General features: G+C 37.2%; 1 protein-coding gene across 2 annotated transcripts in view; it reads right to left on the reverse strand.

Moving 5' to 3' along the window:
* Positions 1-22,561, reverse strand: part of LOC134539686 (prohormone-1-like) — a 344,120-nt gene that overhangs the window by 158,572 nt on the left and 162,987 nt on the right. Inside the window, exon 1 of one of the 2 annotated variants that reach the window (XM_063381886.1) lies at positions 4,870-4,991. The exons of the other annotated variant lie outside the window; for it this stretch is intronic. The gene's annotated coding sequence lies outside the window, so the exon portion shown is untranslated. Of the gene's footprint in view, positions 1-4,869; positions 4,992-22,561 lie in introns of those variants that run through there. 2 annotated transcript variants of the gene reach the window in all.

A 22,561-nucleotide genomic window follows, 5' to 3' on the forward strand; every position in this document is an offset into this window, starting at 1 on the left:
TTCCTTTGCCTAGATATAAGAGAAATATTTTTGGACATATGCCACTGTATGTCATAAGGAACCTCAATAACTGACAAAAATATGAATATGCAAACACACAGGTACAAGCCAAACCCAGTCGACGTCAAAACATTAAAAACATTGACAGCAAAGAAAATTTCGAGGGAGGAACTAGTCAAAAAAAAATATTACTGCACAGACAGACACTGTGAGCTGACAACGATGAGAGAGTAAATACAGGCAAAAACTACCTTGAAAAACACAGCGACAAACAAACGAAAGCAACGATGATACTAAACAGATAATATCAATAACACAACGGCAGCCCAGATATGCACAGGTCAACCAAGCGATGTGACAAAACAATGACTGTATTTGGCTTGTTTTCTGTGTTTTTTCATATTCATCATTTTTGTCAGTTATTGGGGTTTCTTATGACGCACAGTGTAACCGGCAATGGCGCGCGACCGAAAAAAAATATAGTGCGCCGGATGTGTCCTAGTTCTTTGCAGACGAAGCACCGCTGTCACGTCCCCTTTTTCTCCAAAACAGCGATCCATTTAACAGCGTACTTAGTGTCCCGAGTATAATAATCTCTTCGATAGTATTCCAGCGGCCATTCGCTTGGAGGTAAGGTTCTATCACAGCCTGTCTCGCTCTAATACTTATGTTTTTTGAGACAATGCAAAGCACCTTCAATTTCCAGGGCGTGAACAAGAGCATCGCTGTTATTTTTGTGGTAGGTGAAACGAAGAGTTTGCTGAATCACCACATCTCTAAGCCCGTCTATAAAAGCACTGGTGGCTAGCTGCTGGCGGAACTCTGTTGGTGCTTCTGGGTAGGCGAGGTGCAAGAGTCGCTCGATGTCGGCTTCGAACTCTTAGAGGGTTTCCGAAGAACTCTATCATCGTGTCTTCAGGGCTTTTCTATACACCTTGCCCAAGTGTCTGTCGCCATACCTCAGCTCAAGGGCATCTACTAGTACTCCATAGTCTGTCTTGTCTGGAACAGGTATGGTTTGCAGCAGTTCTAGTGGAGATACTCGCAGGTCCAAGACGAGTGCCGTAGCCTTTTATTCCTCGTCCCAACCATTCACAGCTGCCTCTAACTGTGCCTGTAGACAGCACACGACAATTGGCCATCAAAGGTGGTTGACTTTAATTTTGGGTGACCAGTTGCGCCTTCCACCTTCACGTCTCCAGAATAACTACTCCATTTCGTAGCAGATGTAGTTCCTTGATTATCCGACGGCACTCTTCAGTTACAGCTGCTACTCGCTGTTCGGTGGCCTGCTCGAGTTCTTCATGTTCTATTAGATGTTTCTCCAAACACTGCACTTTGCCTTCCAACTGGATGCTGTTTTCAAAGATATTCTTCGTCATTTCTTCTTGGTTCTTAATTTATGTCCTCTATCTCTATCTCCTTTTGGCAGTTCTTCGTTTCATTGTTCATCTCTTCTTGGCTATGATCAATTTTTGTCTTCATCTCGTCTTGGCTATGATCAATTTTTTCCTTCATTATTTCTTCTTGGTTACGCTACATTTTATTGTTCATATCAGCCAAGAAAGCCATTATGTTTCTGAGTACGTCGGCAGCCATATTCCTTGTTAAAATGCACTATTAATCGGTCACTATCACTACTGTGCTATACTATGCTATAATTTAACCTACAAGCTAAACTAAATTTCTACTTAAAACTGACACTAACTTTACTACACTCAAAAATAACTACGGTTAAATTTTGAAGAAAAAAAAATTAGTTCTATTAATTTGCAATTAACTATTCGTAAATTATTTCACTAGAGCTATCCCACTTCTGACACCAAAATGTTAAGACCTACGTAGGGATATCCAAATTAGGTTTTATTACAGTTTTATTAATTACTAGTATTTACAATACTAATAAATAATTGTTATTAAATAATGTCCGATGACCAATCACTGGCAATTTAAAAATGTTTAATCGCAAGTCACTCAATGTCTGTCAAGTTCCACAGTTTGCACTCCTCACTGTGGTTAGGCTAAACCTTGGTTCGCCCCTTACCACGCGCCTGTCCTCACACACAGTCTCGTGCCTCTCCACTCAGTCGCACTCTCTCAATCCCGTCGCTCCACATCGCGCCACTTTCGAGTGGGTCTCTTGCCCTCTTTGCCGATGTCGCAATTCCCTTTAATCGCGGAATTCACCGAACTCTCGTAACTCTCGTTCGGTACTCTCGCGGAGGCCAGCTTTGCTGCTTATATACCTGTGTCGCCCTTCTCGAACCAACGAGAGAGGCAGTGACGTGTCGCGACATTCCGGGCCGACCCAACGCCCGAAAAGTCCAGAAAGGTGGCGCTCATTCACGCCACTCTGCGCCGCGGCCCGCGGAATCACCAAGGCCGCTCAGCGGTAGATAACAGCGCTGAGGAAGGACTGTGCGCGGGGAGCGGCGGGGTTAGGCGGTAGCCACGACCCTTATAATCCAACAAGGTGCGTGTGGCATGCCCTACGTCAGTGGAGGGCACGTGACACGGCGCGTGACGCCAGTGGCCGTGCGGGGTCGCCAGCCAGCTCCGGAACTGGCATCGCGGTCTGGCCTCTCACGCTCGTAATAATACTTACACTACTTTCGACGAACCCTTCGTTTTTTTTAATGCATTCTTCGTTGGAAAGAACGTAAAGATACTGTTATTTCCATCGGTGTGTTAATTCTCCTGTTTTTTGTAACAATGTCACTCTACTGCTATTTAGTACAGCAAAACCCTTTTAGAATCATCTTAAAATAAAAATAAAAATAGACACATTTCCCAAGAATTGCTTTTAATAAGGTTAAATAACGGGAATTTTTTTATTATCGAAGCTTCAAGTTTCGGCAAACAGCTTGATGACAACTCGTTACCAGTACCGTAAAGAGAAGGGAGAAAAGGGAACATATCTGGATATAAACTGCACCAACATTCACGGATGACTATTTTGAAATTAAACCAACCTCCCCCTCTCCACCCCCCCCCTCCCCCGCCCAATCCCAATGCCATACGGCCTGAATCGGACCGACGACATTCTGAATACTAGCCGAACATGCTACCGCAATACGAAACACGCTCGCAAGTGCAGAACAATTGTAACACACTGAAAAGAACCTTAAATTTTGGTTCTGCTTGATGCAATTTTCCACACTTTACGTTCAAAGTATGAGAAAAGTTACTACTTGCTAATTATTTTAAAAAAAAAAAAAAACAATTCACCGTTCCCAACCCTTAACTTGACACCGCCCTTTTCTCATAACCCAAGGTCAAGGCCAACAATCAACACCCGCTACCGGTAGGGCGAAAATACACAAAATAATCCTGATCAGAAATTTTCAAAATCTGCAAAATGATCATTCAAAATTTTCCCTCCATGATAGTGGTGTGTCGAACAAAATCAAATATGAAAGTTGCAGAGCAAAAGAAAAATTAGGAGAAGAAGGGGACTGGTACCTAAATAAAAATGGTTTAAAATACTTCTTTTTTTCAAAAATGTGGGCACATTTATTCTCTTTGATAAATATCAACTGCAAACTATGGCCGTCAGTTGGGATGTGAATGCATACATTTAAAGGATATGAAAATTTGAATAAATTTCTGTCCAAAAATGATTGATAGCAAAATGTTACATATGCCTGCGTATTAAGATGATATTATTATTAAACATTAAAAGAATGCAATATAACTACTACATTATAACTACTTACAAAATATCAAAATATTTCTTGTAACTGAACTCCATTAAAAATACAAGGAATGTATTCAAATAAAAAAATTAGGTTCTTAACAGTTTATTAACGGCGCATGATGATCACAAAATCCATCCAGATTTTTCCATAAATTTCCATGGGTTTCCTGAAAGTTCCAAAACGCTAGCCAAGCACCGAGCTTTCTTTACTTTGGTCCGAAAAATTTACATCAAACCAACTCGAATTAGGTGAAGATGTGAATTGACGTACGCAAAAATTCATGTATCATTTGCATTATGCACTCCGTGTGACTCGGCTGGTTACAAACGTGAAGTTACTTCTTCACCTCGTAGTTCTGTGGCCACACGCAACGTTTTTAAAGCTCAGAAAAGTTTCTTTCACTGAGAAAAAAGAAAATACGTTAAAAAATTGTATAAAATCAGGACCATCATTGTCGCCGTAAAAATCAAAGTTAACTATTTGCATATTAGCGCACTACCCACATTTCGGCTACATATAATAATTAAACTATTCTAAACCGGGAGGGATTATATAAAACAATATCGGGTGGGAAAAATTTCTTCAGTATCGTGTGGATGTAGTATGTAGAATACGGTATCCGAAAGTTAGATTAATAAATAAACGTATTATAAGAACTAAAAAAAAATATATATCCCTAAACTCCTATATCCCCACGCTTGACACCGTAAGAACGTAAGGGTGATAATGACGTCAACGTTGGTTACGTCGTCGACGTTGTCGTGGTATCCGTGGGGAGGGGGGGGGGAGGAAGCCTTCATTTCACAGACGAGAGAGTCACTCCCGAAAATACCCGAAGTTAATGCTCGCTTTTTTTTTTTTTTCGTTCTATCTCATATCTTTAATGTAGCTATCCTAACCAAATCAACCGTCCACAATGTTTTAAAAGATTTATAATGTAGCTAACATAACCTAATTGACCATTAGTCATCATGAGTTACAATGAACCAAAAAAAAAAAAACAACCGAAGATGCACGATCGGGCGTTTGGCTCTCTCGTCTGTGAAAAGAAGGCTTTCCCGGTATCGGGATCCAGACTATTCCCGCGCATTTATTCTTCGCCTAGCCGGGGGGGGGGGGGGGGGGTTGGCTAAAAAAAAATGATTGTTGATCAAGAGCAGAGAGGCCTTACTTTGACACGCGGAGATGAAGTTCTCGCGGAGTTTCGGGGTGCTCCGTCAGTCAGGCTGGCGCTTGGTGCCGAGGGCGCATCGAACTGGTAGTCCGTGGTTCGTGTCCCGTCCGACGGCGCACGGCGACTGCTCGTGGGTCGCGCGGCGCGGCGGTTGACCGGGGAAGCCTACGATTCACGCCGAGTATTCGACATGCCCGAACATTACCGAATACCTGCCTTCGGCTGACTTCGGAATTGCTATTTTTTTAGGTGAAAAAAAAACGTCTGTTTTAAATGCCGGAAATGTGAATGCTAACTTCCCCAATGCCATCAATGAGAAAATCTAGTCAATGCGAGTGTTACATGTACTGGAAAGTTATGTATGAATGAAAAAAAGAAATATAACACAATAAATTTATGTTTGTCCTTCTGAAATAATAAATTTGTAATTATTAAGGTGAGTGATTTTCATAAATGGGAAAATAATAATAATAATAATAATAATAATAATAATAATAATAATAATAACTTTTTGACAAGGTTTTTCTGACATTGTGATCTAATAGTTAACCATTTTAACAAATGATTAGGTAAGGTTTATGTATTACAAATCTGTGATATATAGAGAATTAAAATGGTCAGTTGGGTTAGGTTGTGTGGACAGTGGGTTATGATAGGTTAGATCCATTTAATATTCTTTAAAATTATGATGATTGGTTAGGATAGGTTAGCTACATAGCTAAACAAAATAATTCCGAAGTCACCCGAAGGCAGGTATTCGGTAATGTTCGGGCATGTCGAATACTCGGCGTGAATCGTAGGCTTCCCGCGGTTGACCACGGGCTCCGCTCTTCAGCTGTTTCTCGTGACGTCATCGCTGCCTCCCCCCCCCCCCCACCCCCCGCTCCATGTACTCGTGCGTCGAAAACACAGTTTCATGTGTCTGCAAGCGTACCTCGTAAACTATTTTGACAACGGAAGATAATTAAAGGAAACAATAAAAAAACTTTATTTCAAATTTTTTTAAATTTTAAATAATAAAAAAATCCAAACACGATTGATCTTTTAATTTCGAAGGGTTAGAAAGAAAAAAACTACAATAAAAGTTACCAACTTAACAAAAATAGAATTCTACCAGGGGGGACTGCTAACGAATCTTTAAAGTGCCAGAACCAATTCACGTTTTTTTTTTGCCCTTGGTCACCCGTAGTTTAAATTCGTTAAAACAATATTTTTTGTACATTAATTACCATAATAAAAAACGGGGGGGGGGGGGGGTAAATTGATGAAAATATTACTATCGAAATCTTTGGAAGTTATAAATATTAAATAGTCAAAAATAATAACATCTTTAAAATTAACGTATATAATTTATGAGCCAAAAGAAATAATAATACAGCAAGCATGGTATCAAAGTTATTTACAAACGCTGTTTTTTTTATTTGTCAAATTAAAGGTCAAATAGTTGTATTCTAGTGTCTTTAGCTGGTTTTATCACATCGTGCAGACAAAAAAAACCATGAAGTTACAGGCAGGTCACTTTCACAATGGCATGTTGAACTAGCGACAGTTAAGTAATAATCTGGTGTTTGTTAAATGGGGTTTTGTCAATGTGCATATGAATTTTTGCAGTAACTTTTCGTTGAACGTTTACTCTGACAAAAACCTACGTTATTTTACAATGATGTAAAGGTCTATATGCACTGACAGGTTTATGATAAAAAAATATATATTTCTTTGATTAATTTAACAAATTGTAGTATGTGTAAATAGCTACTTCAAACTACAACATTTTAAATTAAACTCGTTTGTTAATGGAATATAAGTTTTAATTTTTATTGACATATTTGTAAAAAAAAAAAAAAGCTAATATTCTACTTGTAATTAAAAACGACGCGATGAAAGTGAAAGAAAAAGATAAAACTTTTTCCGTGAAATTTTACGAATGTATTTTTACAGTGTAGTTATTCAGGTCGAGAACATCGCCTGCGAGTTGTCAGCTGCCTAGTCCCTTTGTAGTTTAAAGACTACTTAATTACCCCTGGGTGGAACTTTCGCACATTTAAGTCCCCGAAATTCGTCCACTTACGCACACCCAACAACTCCTAACTCCCAGCGAAACCACGAGACTGTATTTAGGAAGGGACCCCTCTACACTTAATCCTTTCCTGCGTTCCTGCGTGAGTTTCCCTTAGACACTTTACCCATTCTACATAATACAAATTCATGCTTTTTATAAATATTGTAACGACAACGTAAAGTTATTTTTTTTTCTTTCACACTAAAATTATATTAAACATCCCGAATATTATATTTAAAAATTATAACACCAATAAAATCTAGTTAGAAACGAATCGTAGGATGATAGATTATTATATTATAAATTAAATTCCTAAATCACCAACAAAAAATTTAAAATAAACATTTTCTTAGCAACGAGAGTTAAGTAGGTCAGCACAATGAATAGTAATCGTAAGAGGTTACAGCATATTTAGTGGAAGTCGCACAGAAATGTGTTATAAAATGAAAAGAAGTTTTACTGGTATCACTACGAAAAAATATTTCGTTTACAGGTTTGAAAAAAAAATGTCACAAATGAACTTAAAAAATTATTTTTCTTTATAAGGAAACGTCCAATTAAGTACCAGCTTACAAAATTTTATGAGATGAAACTGCAGTAACTTCCAATCTCCAAGTCTTAACGGAAATATGGATAGATAGAGAGAGATAACAATTTTTGCGAGTCTTTTAGTACACGCCAGAGATGTGCAACATCTAACCATGTGTTCTCATGTTGCAAATACAATTATAATACGAATCTCACGTAATTTAACGTTGAATTATTTTTTTGTAAAAAAAATTCCGTGCGTGATAAATATATACGCAAATTGTATTTTAAACTAAATTTCTGGACGCGAATAACACTTTTTTTTTCCGCACTCTCCGCTAAAATTCGCTGCCAGAGCAGCTACGTCGACTTTCGAATAATTCCATTTGCAGACCGAAATTTTAAACTGCATAATGAAACGGCTCCGACAAAAGTGAGAAAAAAAATTGAAAACCTCCGGCTTTGGACCTGATTTTCGACAATTTTAATTAAAGTACTGCCCAGCTTGTTAGAATTCACTAAACACTTAGTAATATAAACTTTGTTTTTTTTTTCTTTGTGAACTTCGATTCGTGTCATCCGCCACAGATGGCAGCACCGTGGTTACACATTTCCGTTCCAAGCGACTTCCGTTCCATTCTCGAAATTTCTCCTACCGAATGCCGCACACACAGAGAAAAAGGTTTGTTTGAATCAAACAAATCTTTGTTTATATATGGCGAAACAAATATTTACTTGATGGAAAAAAATATTTTGTTAGTTTAACCAAACTCGGTAAGTAACAAAAATAATTTGTTACACCTAACCAGATATACATTTGAGTTGACATAATCATTTTGTTGGGTCAACAGATACTTTCCTACTACAAAACATTTGTTTGAATTAACAAAATATATTTAATTTGCCCTATATAAACAAATATTTTGTTGAGGCACATTAATGTTACACATTAAAAAAAAATTGGGCGGGGAAAATTAAATAGTTCCAGTTTCCACAGCGTGTTTGTTTGAGTGCGGGTATTTCAACAACTGGCTCCCCTACATTTTTTTTGGCGTGTCGGTTATGTTTGTCTGGATTTCTGCCGTGAGGCATTTCTTGGGCGTTCGCGAACAAAGTGAGTCCGCCTGTATTGTCGAAGCTCGTACACAGAGACGTATAAAGGCACTGGGAAGTGAAAAAGTGGTGGAAGGGGCTGGTGGTATGTTTGGGGAAGGTGGGGAGGGTTTTGGAAGCAGCAGAAAATACGCCATTGAACGAGCGCAAAAACCTCGAAATTGGCGTCCTTTCCTATCCGCCATGACAACACAACAAAACACTTCTTCGGCACAACTTCAGGTCTCGCGGTATACCAGCTCAATCCCCGTGCTTTTTTTATTATTCATTTCAGAAAACCCTCCCCAAAATGTTCTCACCATTACGCGTTCGGCTTCTTTTTTTTAATTTTTTTATTACCATAAGTACCTACCGGAATAAAAAAAAACCGTTCTTTAAGAACGAGTTTCTTAAACCTACGTAATTTCATTTTCGTAAAGAGTAACATAAATATTCATGTCAACGTACAGAAGTTTGCAAATTTGTACGTATACATGAAAACAGATGTATCACTACAAAGTTGTGTTTTCAGTAATACTGGGTTCGGACTCTTACCTAGGCACTTATGCTTTGTGTTGTCCCATTAGATCCAATAGTTAAAGTTATTTGTAAACCGTTGCGTGAATAGCTTTCCATTATTAATTGCGCACATAATAAGAATTATTCTTCAAAACGAAGTCAAATTGTGGAGTGTTCGATTATATTTTCTATGATTAATACCAAACATTATTGAATAAAACCTTAATTAGGAAATAAAATTATGCGCCAATATTTGTAATAAATACTCAGTATTATCTCTAGAAATGTTTTCATATATTCAAAAAAACCATAGCCATGTGTTATAGAAAATTACAATATATTTTTATAATATTACAATCTATTTCTTAGTAACTGTTTTCCAAAAGAAACGTTTGGAAATTTACATATTTTTTTTGTGTTAGTCATTTCGCCTTCATGTCACTTCTTTAATTGGAGATTGTTTTCCCTGTAAATTTATAAAAAAAACGCTTTTGCGTTTTATCTATAGTCCATAATTTATCAAATGATATTTTCTAAAAACTACACACCAGTGGTAAAAATTCACACATGTGTTCATAAATATGATCCCTTGAGTGACCTTTTACGTATCGAGAAATATTTTTTTTTTGTTAGAAACATTTATACAGGAATATATTAACAGAAAAGAAGCTTAGTTAACGGTAATGATAAGAACATGGAATATGCCAAAATGGCATGCGGGATCAATCATTAAGAGATAGAAACTCGCAACACTTCCAATCAAAGAGTATGTATCGTTGAAGGTTTATTCCGTGGCATATTGTTGATTAACCTCACCAGCACTCATATTAAGTCATTTCCAAGATGGCTGGCCCGGTATTCGATACCTTGTCAAGTGGAATGTGGGGTTAAGTTTTCTCACGTCAGTGACATCTGTTTAAAACGCAGTTCACACGATGAGACTGAATTAGACCAACAAAACTTTGACTGCATGTCCATCACGACAATATATATGCTGTGAACCTCTTTACGACTTGCTAGCTAAAGTGCTTCTTCTATGAAGGTAGGATGTAACATTATTTTATTACAGCTAATAGAGAAAATATTTAAGATGGAGCACCTAGCGTCTGGATTATGTTTAACTGATGTTCTACCAACACAGTGAATTTTATCGCCGTCACAAAAATATTATTTTACTGGAATAATTAGTGGTAGTAACACACGTCACAAAATCACGTGGAAAATAAATTCAATGCCTCTACATGTTTCATTAAAATGGTTGTAGAACTTCATTATTTAAACACTATACAGAAGTTCCGTTTTCAATATTAAAACTTTTATCTATTAATTACAGTATAAATGTTGCTCATGCCCAACTTAAATAATTATATCAGTCTTGGGAATCACTTTAGACCACATGTCGTAAAGACGTTTACAACTTATTTTGTCGTAATTAACCTGCAGCTGAAGAAGTTGATTGGTCTTATTCATACTTTATATATATGTATTTATTTATTTATATATACACATACACATATATGCGTTGTCGTTCATGATCGTCGGTCTATAAGAACAACCAGCGAAGCTGTTTATTTCAAAGTAATTAAACGTAAAACGCAAGAATGTCAAGATTTTTTTTGCACAAAAAAAGTGTTGAAGATGACCGGATGTTTAATTTCTTAATTACGTTTAAATTTTGCCATTTTCTTTACCCCTTTCGACCAGAAAGAACACAAAGGTTTATATTTTTTGTTAATGGATGATGAGTGGTGTCTTTAGGTATTATCTGATGTGTGCTTTGGTTTTGCAAAACAATATTCTGTGTTAATTTAACCCTCAAGTCCAATGATGTTTCTAAATTTATGTACGTATTTGTTGTAAAATCCTTTTTCGAAATAAGTAATTTTTAAATCTAAATTATATATTATTTTAAGATGTGTAATCTACAAGTGTTAATAGTGTTGTTATGTAGAGAAGGCTTTCTTGGAAATAATGAATCAATGGTTTTAAGCATTTGTTTATTTTCGTTATTAATAAGTTATTTTTGGGTATTTTATTTTACATATTAATACGAGTATGACGAAGCCGCTTTATTTATTGTGAAATGTTCAAATACATATAAATAACTCGAAAAGGATATTACAATGACCGGGATGTAGAAAGAATAGCGCTAATACAATTGCAAATTTGTGGCATTTTTTCCTTCCGTGAAATGAAAGGAAAAACGGATATTGGAATTACGAGAACCTTCAATGTTTCATCTGTTTCCAATGATGACTTGGAAATGTAATTCTTTTATGTGGAATTCGACCATACGTGAATAACGTGTACTGAAATCGATGTTTCACTTCAAGCATGTCTGGTTTAAGGGCCAGGACGGAAGAATCGGCACACTTACATCACGAACGAGTATGAAAAATTACAAGGTTCAATAATTTTTTTTTTAATTTCCAGAAAGAAAAAATTTACGGTTTCCCTTTTTTTAAGTGTAACAAGTACAGAGCGGTTCAAAATACTTGAAGTATATCTGTATATTTGTCAATCCGTTATACATGAAGTAAAATGTTCCAATACGTTATTTCCTGCTCAAAATAGGTTCAAATACAGCTGTTATAATATGATAAGAGGTGTAAAGAAACAGAACTTTAGCTATTCAGATGCTCACGTTTCTTACTTCAATAACCAGTAGATCACGATTCTAGATAATATTGTAACGATTTAATAATGTTGGGGGGGGGAAGAGAACTGGGTTCATAAAGGATAGCCCCAATTATGTTTTTTTACACAGTTTTATTTATTACTAATATTTACATCACTAATAAATAATCTTACTTAAAAAGTCGCTTTCACAAATAATTACTCGCCCATAAAAATGTTTATTCCTAAGTCACTTAGTGTCTGTCAAGTTCCACAGTCCACACTCCTCACTGGGCCGCACTCCTCACGGAACTCATAAGGCACACCCCGTGGAACTCTGTCGCCAAAAACCTGTCGCAAACTCACCGCGGAACTCCGTCACGGGACTCTGTCGCCAAAAACCTGTCGCAAACGCACTGCGGAACTCCGTCGCGGGACTCTGTCGCCAAAAACCTGTCGCAAACTCACCGCGGAACTCCGTCGCGCAACTCTGTCGCCAAAAACCTGTCGCAAACTTACCGCGGAACTCCGTCGCGCAACTCTGTCGCCAAAAACCTGTCGCAAACTTACCGCGGAACTCCGTCGCGCAACTCTGTCGCCAAAAACCTGTCGCAAACTCACCGCGGAACTCCGTCGCGCAACTCTGTCGCCAAAAACCTGTCGCAAACTCACCGCGGAACTCCGTCGCGCAACTCTGTCGCCAAAAACCTGTCGCAAACTCACCGCGGAACTCCGTCGCGCAACTCTGTCGCCAAAAACCTGTCGCAAACTCACCGCGGAACTCCGTCGCGCAACTCTGTCGCCAAAAACCTGTCGCAAACTCACCGCGGAACTCCGTCGCGCAACTCTGTCACCAAAAACCTGTCGCAAACTTACCGCGGAACTCCGTCGCGCAACTCTGTCACCAAAAACCTGTCGCAAACTTACCGCGGAACTCCGTCGCGCAACTCTGTCGCCAAAAACCTGTCGCAAACTCACCGCGGAACTCCGTCGCGCAACTCTGTCGCCAAAAACCTGTCGCAAACTCACCGCGAAACTCCGTCGCGCAACTCTGTCGCCAAAAACCTGTCGCAAATTCACCGCTGAACTCCGTCGCAGGACTCCATCGCCAAACTTATAAGTATTCTCTCGTAATGAGAATATATGTATGTGGGAGATGCTTCCTTTAAATATTAGATGAATCTGATAATTTCATCAAAAGTGTAGCATTAAAAAACTGCTGACCTGGAAACAAGTGATTTACCTACGTGCGAGAAATTCTCTTGCAAACTCCAGTATGAGTATATTTATATTTAATGGTACTAATGAGATCTTTCTCACGTTCACCCTATCTCTTCTGTCTCTCTGTCTATCCCTCTCCCTCCTTTCTCCCTCTCTCTCTCTTTTTCCTACCCTCTTTCCCTCTCCCCATCGCTGACAGGGAAAGTAAAGCATTTTCGTGGTTAGGTTCACCACGGGCAACTCTGACGTACGACCTTTATCTGCTAAGTGGAGCGTGTAGTCGAAAGCTGGGCCTGGCTTTATCTGTGTGTTCACGCCGTTGACTGATAATGGTAATATCGGAAACGTGTTCGCGTCTAATAATAGCGGAACTTATAAACGTTTATTGATCCCACGCCGGACAATAACACGAAACGTTGGTACGTAACGTAAGCATATTCAGATTACCATTTTTTTAAAAATCTATTCTGTTAAACAGTAATGATTACTTCAAACAAAAGCTTTTGGCACGTTGTACTAGAATTTTTTTCTTTCACTCAAAGAAAATTGTGAATGAGTTACGTTGCGAGTAACCTGACGTAATTATACTTACCTAATTATGTTTATAATAAATATGTTGTGGTTGAAACCCTGATAATCATGTAATGTACAGATTGATTATAAATAAGAATTCGTGATGCGTACGTTAGGGGGACTAGACAAGGACAAATCACCATACCAATTTGTGTTCGTAACTGAACCTGTGAAGTGCTAGAGGACGGTATGTGCTGTGTTCTGAAATAATGGCGGGAAAAAAAAAGACGCAATGACAGGACCTACTGTTTGCACGCCCGGAATTGAGTCTTCAATTGGCAAACAAACCTCTTTCGCAGAGATATTGGTGTGATTTAATGCAGTTTTTTTTAACATACGTCATTGTAGTTTTGCCTTGTTTGTCATGGGAAAATTCCGAAACTAAAAATTTTAAGAGAAATATTTACAGAAAACAAGACTGAATCAGCTGATGTCGGAAAAACGCAACCAACGATGAAACTAAACAAGTATTATGGACAACACAAAGACGGCAGCACGGACAAAAAAAAATTTCAACCTCTGAATATATCAGACAGCGCAAGAATTCCGTTGAAGGAACTTAGTCATGAAAAATAATATAACAACACAGACGAACACAGTGGGCTAGCAACGACAGATTAAATGAAGGCAGACAACAAAACCTAGTCAACGCATGAAAACATATAAACACAACAATGAAGGTGAACAAGTACTGTAGACAACACAATTACGATAACTTTATGTAAGCTTTTGGACATACGCCAATGCTAAACAAATAACCCGGAAAGCCAGCCAAAAGTTACTGAGTGAAAGAATTGCCGAATTTAACTGTCAAAAATCACATTTGAGGCTCAACAAATAACCCGGAAAGCCAGCCAAAAGCTACTGAGTGAAAGAATTGCCGCATATCACTGTCAAAAATCACATTTGATGCTTAGCAGTGGTGTATGTCCAAAAGCTTACATCAAGTCATGCACTACCATTGCACAAATCTTTCGAAGATAATATACAATTACGATAGCACTGACGATCACAGTAGGTTTCCAATGACAACAGTTGTGACGTTTCGGGAACTGACATCTTCTGTTCCCGTCATCAGGCATAAACAGACGGATGAAGGGACCGCCACTGCAAAACTTCAATGGCGTATGTCCAAAAAACTGCTTAAAATCAAATTTCCCCATCGCATGAATCATTTAAAGAACGGACTTTGGTGTGATCGCGACAGGTTCTCGCAACTGGCACGCGGATTGTTGGAAACGGGCGACTGACACAACATTAACTATAATAATAAAAAAAATCTCAGTAAGGAACCTTAGACTTGGCTCGACTTCTAGATTTCATTACTTTTTAGAGATAAACAAGCAGCTCCATCAAGACTTGGCTAATTTTTTTACAGAATGTTTTTGGTGGGATTTTACTTTTTTTTTTTGTAGAAACGTGGGCATATTGATTTATTTTATTAGATTTTCTTATTTGACACATTTTTTTTCTTTTTAAGAGAATTTTTTTACTATTACAAATCTTTCTTTTCTTTTTTTCCGGTTTTGATCCTTGTACAGTAGCAACAGTTTTTCGTATTGCCCATTCGCGTTCATTATTTATTCTTTTAGACGGTTTAGACGGTTTAATTTCTGAAAGATCGGCGCGGTATTTACGCCTAAACCTCACGAAATAATAAGCGAAATCAACGAAATGAAAATAATCCCTCCTAATCCCTAGCAAACGTTTTCAAGCGCAGTAGAAGAATGTCGTAAACGACTGTAACGCGGCCGGTTGCCACTTCGCAATATAAGGTTATCGGAAAAACAAACGTAAGCGCGTTTTAAATTACAGTCAGCGCCATCTAGCGACGTCTGCGGGTATCACCACCGCCACTCTTAGTCCAATGAATTATATTTTGAACAAATTGTTAGCGAAATTAATTAATATTTTAGTGTAATTTGTTTATTTAATTAGTGTAATGTTCGAGTAGAATAAAGTTAATCGTTCGACCATTTCTTATTGTAAACTTGTAAGTATAAGTATAAAAGCCAGTCTAGTCTTATCCAGAGTTTTCCTTTAATTTTATTTATATGCGTATTAAAAGCATAAGGGGAGGCATTCGCCCAGTAGTGGGAAGCAATAGGCTAGATTAAATTAAAAGATGTGTCCCACTACGCTGGATTTTTGCAATGAGAGTCGATTTTTTTATGTACCAATAGTAGAAGGGGGCATTGCCATATCTCTAATACAGCTGAGACAAGCTGAGGGTTCTTCATCAGATACTTCAGACCTTCGATTTTTGACTTCAAATTAAGAGGCAAACAAAGTTGAATATTTTTTGTAAAGGCGGTATGTCGATATTAATAGTTTGGTTGGGCTCTTGTGTTTTGAAATAAGGGTCACCAGGTACTCCAGATCTTCGATAAATCCTAGTTTTTATAGTTTTCCCTTTATGCGGCCATTAAACCCTAACTCTGTACCAAATTTCAGCTCTCTGAATTTATGGGAAGTACTAGTTCTATTCTGATGAACATGAGTGAGTGAGTGAGTGTCATAAATGCGAAACTTTGCTTTCGCTTAACTTCGGAACTAAATGACCTACAGACTTGAAATTTTATTTTAAGTATGTGAGTTTATATCTTACTGGATGACGAAAATTTCTGCGTTATGGTCTTATCCAGAGGTTCTCAAATAGGGGCCTGAAAATGCGGCGAAATGGTTCCAGTAAAGGATGGTACGGCAGTGTTTGCTTCGCGCTCGAATTGGCGGGGGCACTGCCGTGCCCCCCGATATAGTTAGATAACAAGATATAGAAAGATATATAGATAAAAGAGAGAAAAACAGAGATAGAGAGATATAGAGATATACATAGAGAGAGAACCAGAGAGATATACAAGTTATTAGGTTCACACCTCATGAATACATCAAAACTCCACCAGGAAACTGATCCCGTTAGGGTGTAATCCTGGTTAGGAGAAAAGATGGTCCTTTTACATGCCTGAAACAGTTGCCAGTGTCTAACATGGGTTCCGAGAACCGGGAAATAGATTCGCCATTGTCATTCGCGGCATGTTACTGGAGAGCGCACGGCTAGGTCGAGAGGTTGAGGAGACTCAGAGATATATACAATTAGAGATCGATAGAGAGATGCATGGAAAATGTGCACATACTTCAAACAATGATTGATGCATTGGAACGCACGCCGGGCATTAGCCGGTCACAAATGATGACGGTTGATGTCATCTGTGTGTTTACATCGTTCGCTGATAAGCGCCCTCTGGCGATTCACTGGTTGGGTTCCGAGGCATTAATTCTGTATTGACTTGTATGTGCTTGTCTCGTAGTGTTCTATCACTTTCTAACCTATGTATCGAGAGTTTTTAAGTACACCATATATACACCCTTTTTTAAATGTTAATTTTGTCCTAGAACATTTTTTTTACAGAAACAATATTAGCGAGTAGCGAGAAATGTAGACCAGACTTCACTTTCATCAGTAGGATTCAAGCGAGCGGTGAGTAAAGTTTTCAGCGAGATGCACAGTTAACTTAGAAATACTTAACTCACAAAAAAAAAACACAAAGCCAAACCACACAACTAAGAAAACTATAACTCAAGGACTAGTGTAGCTTAGAAACGTAGAATTTTAATCTGCCGTAGCTTAGAAAAACACAACGTAGAACCATCACAAGTAAAAAACACAATTATTTGAATATAGAGTAACTTAGAAATTTTCTATATTGTGTTTTTCTAAGTTATGACCGCACTTCCATTTTGTGAGTTTGTCGAATATGCACAAGAGGGTTCACAAGCTGAAGCCTGTTATTTCGCTTAATTTAATCGCCCCTTTGAAGCTTGTTTATTATTTTTTTTCTCAACCTCGTTAACGGGCCTCGCTTTGACAATATTCATCATTAATATCAGCCCGTCGTGCTCTTCTTTAGTCGTTAAGGCGTCACGCCGTTGCGTCAGAAGAAGACGAGCTCGACATAACCTTTTTCCAAATTAACACTTGGGAAAAAAATAAGCCTGCGCGAAGCTCCTAATATGTTAACGAACACATCGCCAAGATTGTAAAAATCCAAGACCTCTAGTGGCTTGGGTTGCTTCGAACACGTGGATAGCTTCACATGTTTACAGATTTAGTAACGAAGTTTGCATAGAATTTGTTGTGTATGTTACAGTTGGTATGTGTGTTTTTAGTATTGTAAAGTTGGTGTATTTTCCGTGTTGTGTATTTGTTGTCTTGTTAAAGAATGTCCTGCTGGACGTTCAGTCATATTGTCGTGTTGAAGTAGTAAAGTCATAGAAACGTCCACTGCCTTATTTTATTACAGTGACAACAGAAATAACATAATTAATGCCATACTATTAAGAGCAGTTATTAAATAGGTTATTTTATCAAACATAAAAATCCATTATTTTTCTCAGACAAGAATTTCGTTATTATTTTACAGATTCCATTTTTTTTAATGCTCAACATATTTAAAAGAAGCAATGATATAACTATTAGATTTAAGTTTATAACCATCAACGCATCATCGGAATTGTTTACTATACCGCAATTAACCTAAGACTTCTTTGATTCTGGAGTTACCGTCAAGAACTTCTGTGAATTTCAAGCCAACAGAATAAGCTTGATTTTGAAATAAATATTTTTTTCATGCAGACTGACAACGTTTTTAAGACTTCAGATTTGATTTAGACATCTAAATTGAAAACCGGAAAATGTTTTAAATATGTAATACATATAAAATCAATAACAACTCTTTAAATTCATTTGTAAGATTATATTGACACAATAAATGGAGATCGACTAAATTAATACATTAAACATTCGGCTTAATATATTTAATTTCAAAAGAAATATTAGTTTATTGCAATTTCGTGTTCGAATTTCACACCGTATGTTGTAAAAGAGGACTGTTGGTTATCGCCTCGTTCATAAAATTAATTAGGAGATGTGAATTTCCACACATGCCCTTCATATTTTATATTGAAAATCAAGAATAGTTATTTGTTTCATTATTATGGAAAAAGAGAAAAGGAGTGAAATATTTTGCATTTTGTTTTATAAAGTCTAATCATAACTACCAATCAATTTACCAGTCGATAAACTCATACTATATTTAAAATAAAAGTGCGAATTTTTAAAAATCATTAAAAAATCTTTAAAAGTTGTAAATATGAGGAAGGATGTGGTTAAATAAAATTAAAAAAAGTGAAAGATTGCATAATCTAAATTTAACAGAATAAGCACGTGGTACACCACCGTGTTTTTAAATATTATTCACAATGAATTGAATATAAAGTATTTAAGTGGGGTTTATTCGAGTTTTAAGTTATCAGTGAATACCCTTAAATGGAAAATATAAATTTGAACACGTAATCTACATGAAAGTAAAAAGGCATTAATACGTTCCCACCTTAAGACATTCCTATTCAAGAATTGTTTTGTAATGAATCAAACCGTATATAGACCTCATCTTTTATTGACGTCTTGTCTTCAATTAAAGTCTCAGTCTGACACCTTAAATTGGCTTTTTCATTTTTTCGTTACTACATTTGTTGAGCCAGTTTCCTATAAATATAATTTTTCTGCGCTTTTGCACATTACCCTACGTTTCTTCTAAAATTTCCCACCAGAGAAAAAAATTCTACACTATTACAAAAGATTCCTTTGGGAAACAGTTGGCCATAAAACTTTTGTAAAACTACAAGAAAGATATTGCTACTGTATAAAAAACATGGCTATGGTTATTATTAATGTCATGGCTAAATTTTTTTCCACAGAAATCGTGTGCTGCCTGATATTTAAGTTTGAATGCATTCGACTGTGTTGTCCATAATACCTGTTTAGGTTAATCATTGGGTTCACCTGTTTGACATCAGCTGATTTAGGCTTGTTCTCTGAGGGTTTAATTTTAATTTATTTTTTATTTTTTCATTTATGAGTTTTTTCCCCATGCCAAAAAAAAAGTGAAAAAACTGCAATGGCGTGCGTCCAAGAAATTGTATTAAATCGAAACTTCCCCAATGAATAGATCATTTAAAGAACTTTACCTGAATAATGTTTTCCTAATCACGGGGAGAGAATTTTGAATTCTGATTAACTCATTCCAGTTGCGTCGCAGAGAAAAAAAATTGGTTGTCTGTAAAGTCGGTTTACGGTCGATAGTTTAACGTGACAACGTCATAACAAAACATTGATGAAATGATTGCATACTTTTATGAATACAATTGAATCATTTTTATTTTAATAATGAAAGAATAAATACTTGAAATTATACTAGTAATCATATTTTTAAAATGCAAGAATAATTAACATTTATTGCCGAAAATGTTGTTGTAATAAGCAATTAAAACCACATTAACTTTTCACTTCACTTTATGAACAGTCGACAAAACAGTTCACGTGTAGATGACTATTAATTAATTTTAAAAACTGGCTTTTAGCTATAAAGTTTAAATATAATTATGAACAAGTTTTCATATAAATAAACCGTAATCAAATATCTATCATCAATTATATGAATCACCATAATTTTTTAGTCAAACGTAACATAACCTATTATTACTGCACTCGCCGACAGCGTAACGAAACAGCGTAACGGAACAGCGTAACGGAACAATGAGCGTAACGGGACACAGCGTAACGGAACAATGTGCGTAACGGGACACTTTATCGTGCGTGCAGCCGGCGTTCATCGATTTATTAGACGTTTTCACGTCAAAAAAAATATATACATATATAGTACATGTTCGTTACAATGTGATAATATTCCCCGTGGGAGAAGTGTTTGATAAGGGGTGGGGGTAAGCTAGCAAGTCTTAAAGCTACCGGCTAAGGCGACAGTTCGGCGCCAGGTGTGGGCGCTATCTCTCTCTTTCTCTCTCTCAGGGAACTGCGTGTACAACCAATACTAGTTTTATTGGCGGTGCCCTTGTTCGCACTCTTGAGTGCCGTCCGTAAAAGCCATTCCCTCGTAGCTCCCCCCCTCCCCAAAGCAGTGAGGACGCATTTCGCGCGGCGCCGTTCCGCTGCCGTCCTGAACGTTTATTGGCGCGCGAAAAGCGCCGGCAGCCGCCCGCGGAGATGAATTAGCCAACCCGCTTACCCTCCCCCCCCCCAACTACCATCCCCCTCACCACGGCGACACGTGCGAGCTCCCGTTACACGCGACAAGGCCACAAGGCCACACAGACTAGGTCTACGCTACGTTATCTACGCTAACGTGGCCAGACATCGAATGATCTATTCCGTGAACATCAATATTTTTCGTACTTCCTCGCGAAAAAAACATTTTTGACGTGACATCGTCTAATAAATCGATGAACGCCGGCTGCACGCACGAAAAAAAAGTGTGTCCCGTAATGCACATCGTCCCGTTACGCCGTGTCCCGTTACGCTCGCTGTACGCTCGCGCCGCATCTATCTCTCTTCCGCTCGATTGGAACAACCATCGATTTGACTTTTTCGAGGCACATTAAAACTTGAAACACTCCCATTCGCTTCCTACTTTTCCTATCATCGTCCTATCCTTAACAGAATAACACAGATTGGAAGAAGTAAAATAGCAAACATGTATACAAGTTATAGTTAAAATAATCTCTTCGTTAAAGTTATAAACATATTCGAATTAATGAGTGCAAATAAAAGAAAATTTATCAATTAAATTGTAGATTTATTTTCACTCCTTTGTATCCACACAAAATAGTGATAATTCAATAAAAATAATTCAATTTTATTCATAAAAGAATGGAATCATTTCATCAATGTTTTGTTATGACGTTGTCACGTCAAACTATCGTCCGTAAACCTACTTTACAGACAACGAATGTTATTTTTTTTAAATTTATTTTCGCTTTCATCGGAGCCGTTTCATTATATAGTTTGAAATTTTTCGTCTGCTTATCAAACTATTCAATATTTGACGTAGCTGATTCGGCAGCGAATTCTAGTTGTGGTTGTGTAAATTACGTTTGGTTTCGCGTCAATAAATGTAGTTGAAAACAAAATTAAAGAATTCTACGTTAAATTTCTGAGTTCCATTTTTTTCTTCTTTTTATTATTATCTGCGCCTGCGCGAAGTCAGCGGACGTTTGTGAAAATAGCGGAGAAACAAACATCTGGCAACGTCGCAAAGATTCTCAGCATACAAACACAACGAACACAGTTTGGTGTGGCCAGTGACATCTGAGATGCAGGCGGGTTGTATTCCACTCGCGTACTAATGAAACTACTTTGTGGCCAGCAATGCTACGACACTAGTGTGTATTCCGATGGTTACCAGTGGTACGTTATCTTGAGGCTTGGTGACTTTCAGAATTTTAATGAATTCATTACATTGTAGGTGCTAAATTTTGTGAATTGTGGTACCTAAAAACAGATTATACTTAAATTAACAAGTTATGTTTTATTACAATACATTACCCCACAAACAAAGGTGCTATTACATTTTTAAACATTCACGTTAATGTACTATAAGTAATGTCTCTAGGTGTTATACTTAAATCATTAGTTCAATGTTTTATTCGAAATACCTTCATTTGCGTGTGAATCACTTAACGACCAGTGCCCATGATTTAAGGCAGTTGTCTCAAACTTAGTGTTGCAAGTTGTCATATCTACTAGGCGTCGAATTATTTCGTTCTAAATTTTATTTTAGTTTCTCGCAAAAACGGATGGGTTAAGGGTAGTAAACCAAAGCGATCTATTTCGTTACTTGTGACATGTTGATTAATAATCAGCCATTAAAACCACGTTATTCCTAAGCGTCTCAAATTTCATGGAAAATAAAGTTGTCGCACAAAATAATTGTTGTTAATAATTTGACTTCAGCGACAATATTTGCAGAGTTTGTAGAAATTTATTCAATTAGTCATTCCGCAAATGCTTGGCGTTTGATCATATATATATTTATTTTATTTGTAAAAAACTACCATATCAATTGCAACTTCAAGAGCATATAACAGTCTTGGGAAATAATTTAAACCATATGTCATGTATATATACATATATGTTCATTTTCAACTTATTTTTACGTGATGAATCTGCAGAAGAAGTTTGTTGGTCAAATTCAGACCCATGCAGTATATGTTTTCAACTTTATTTTT

This window comes from Bacillus rossius, chromosome 15 (genome assembly GCF_032445375.1).
Source record: "Bacillus rossius redtenbacheri isolate Brsri chromosome 15, Brsri_v3, whole genome shotgun sequence".
Classification (NCBI taxonomy): domain Eukaryota; kingdom Metazoa; phylum Arthropoda; class Insecta; order Phasmatodea; family Bacillidae; genus Bacillus; species Bacillus rossius.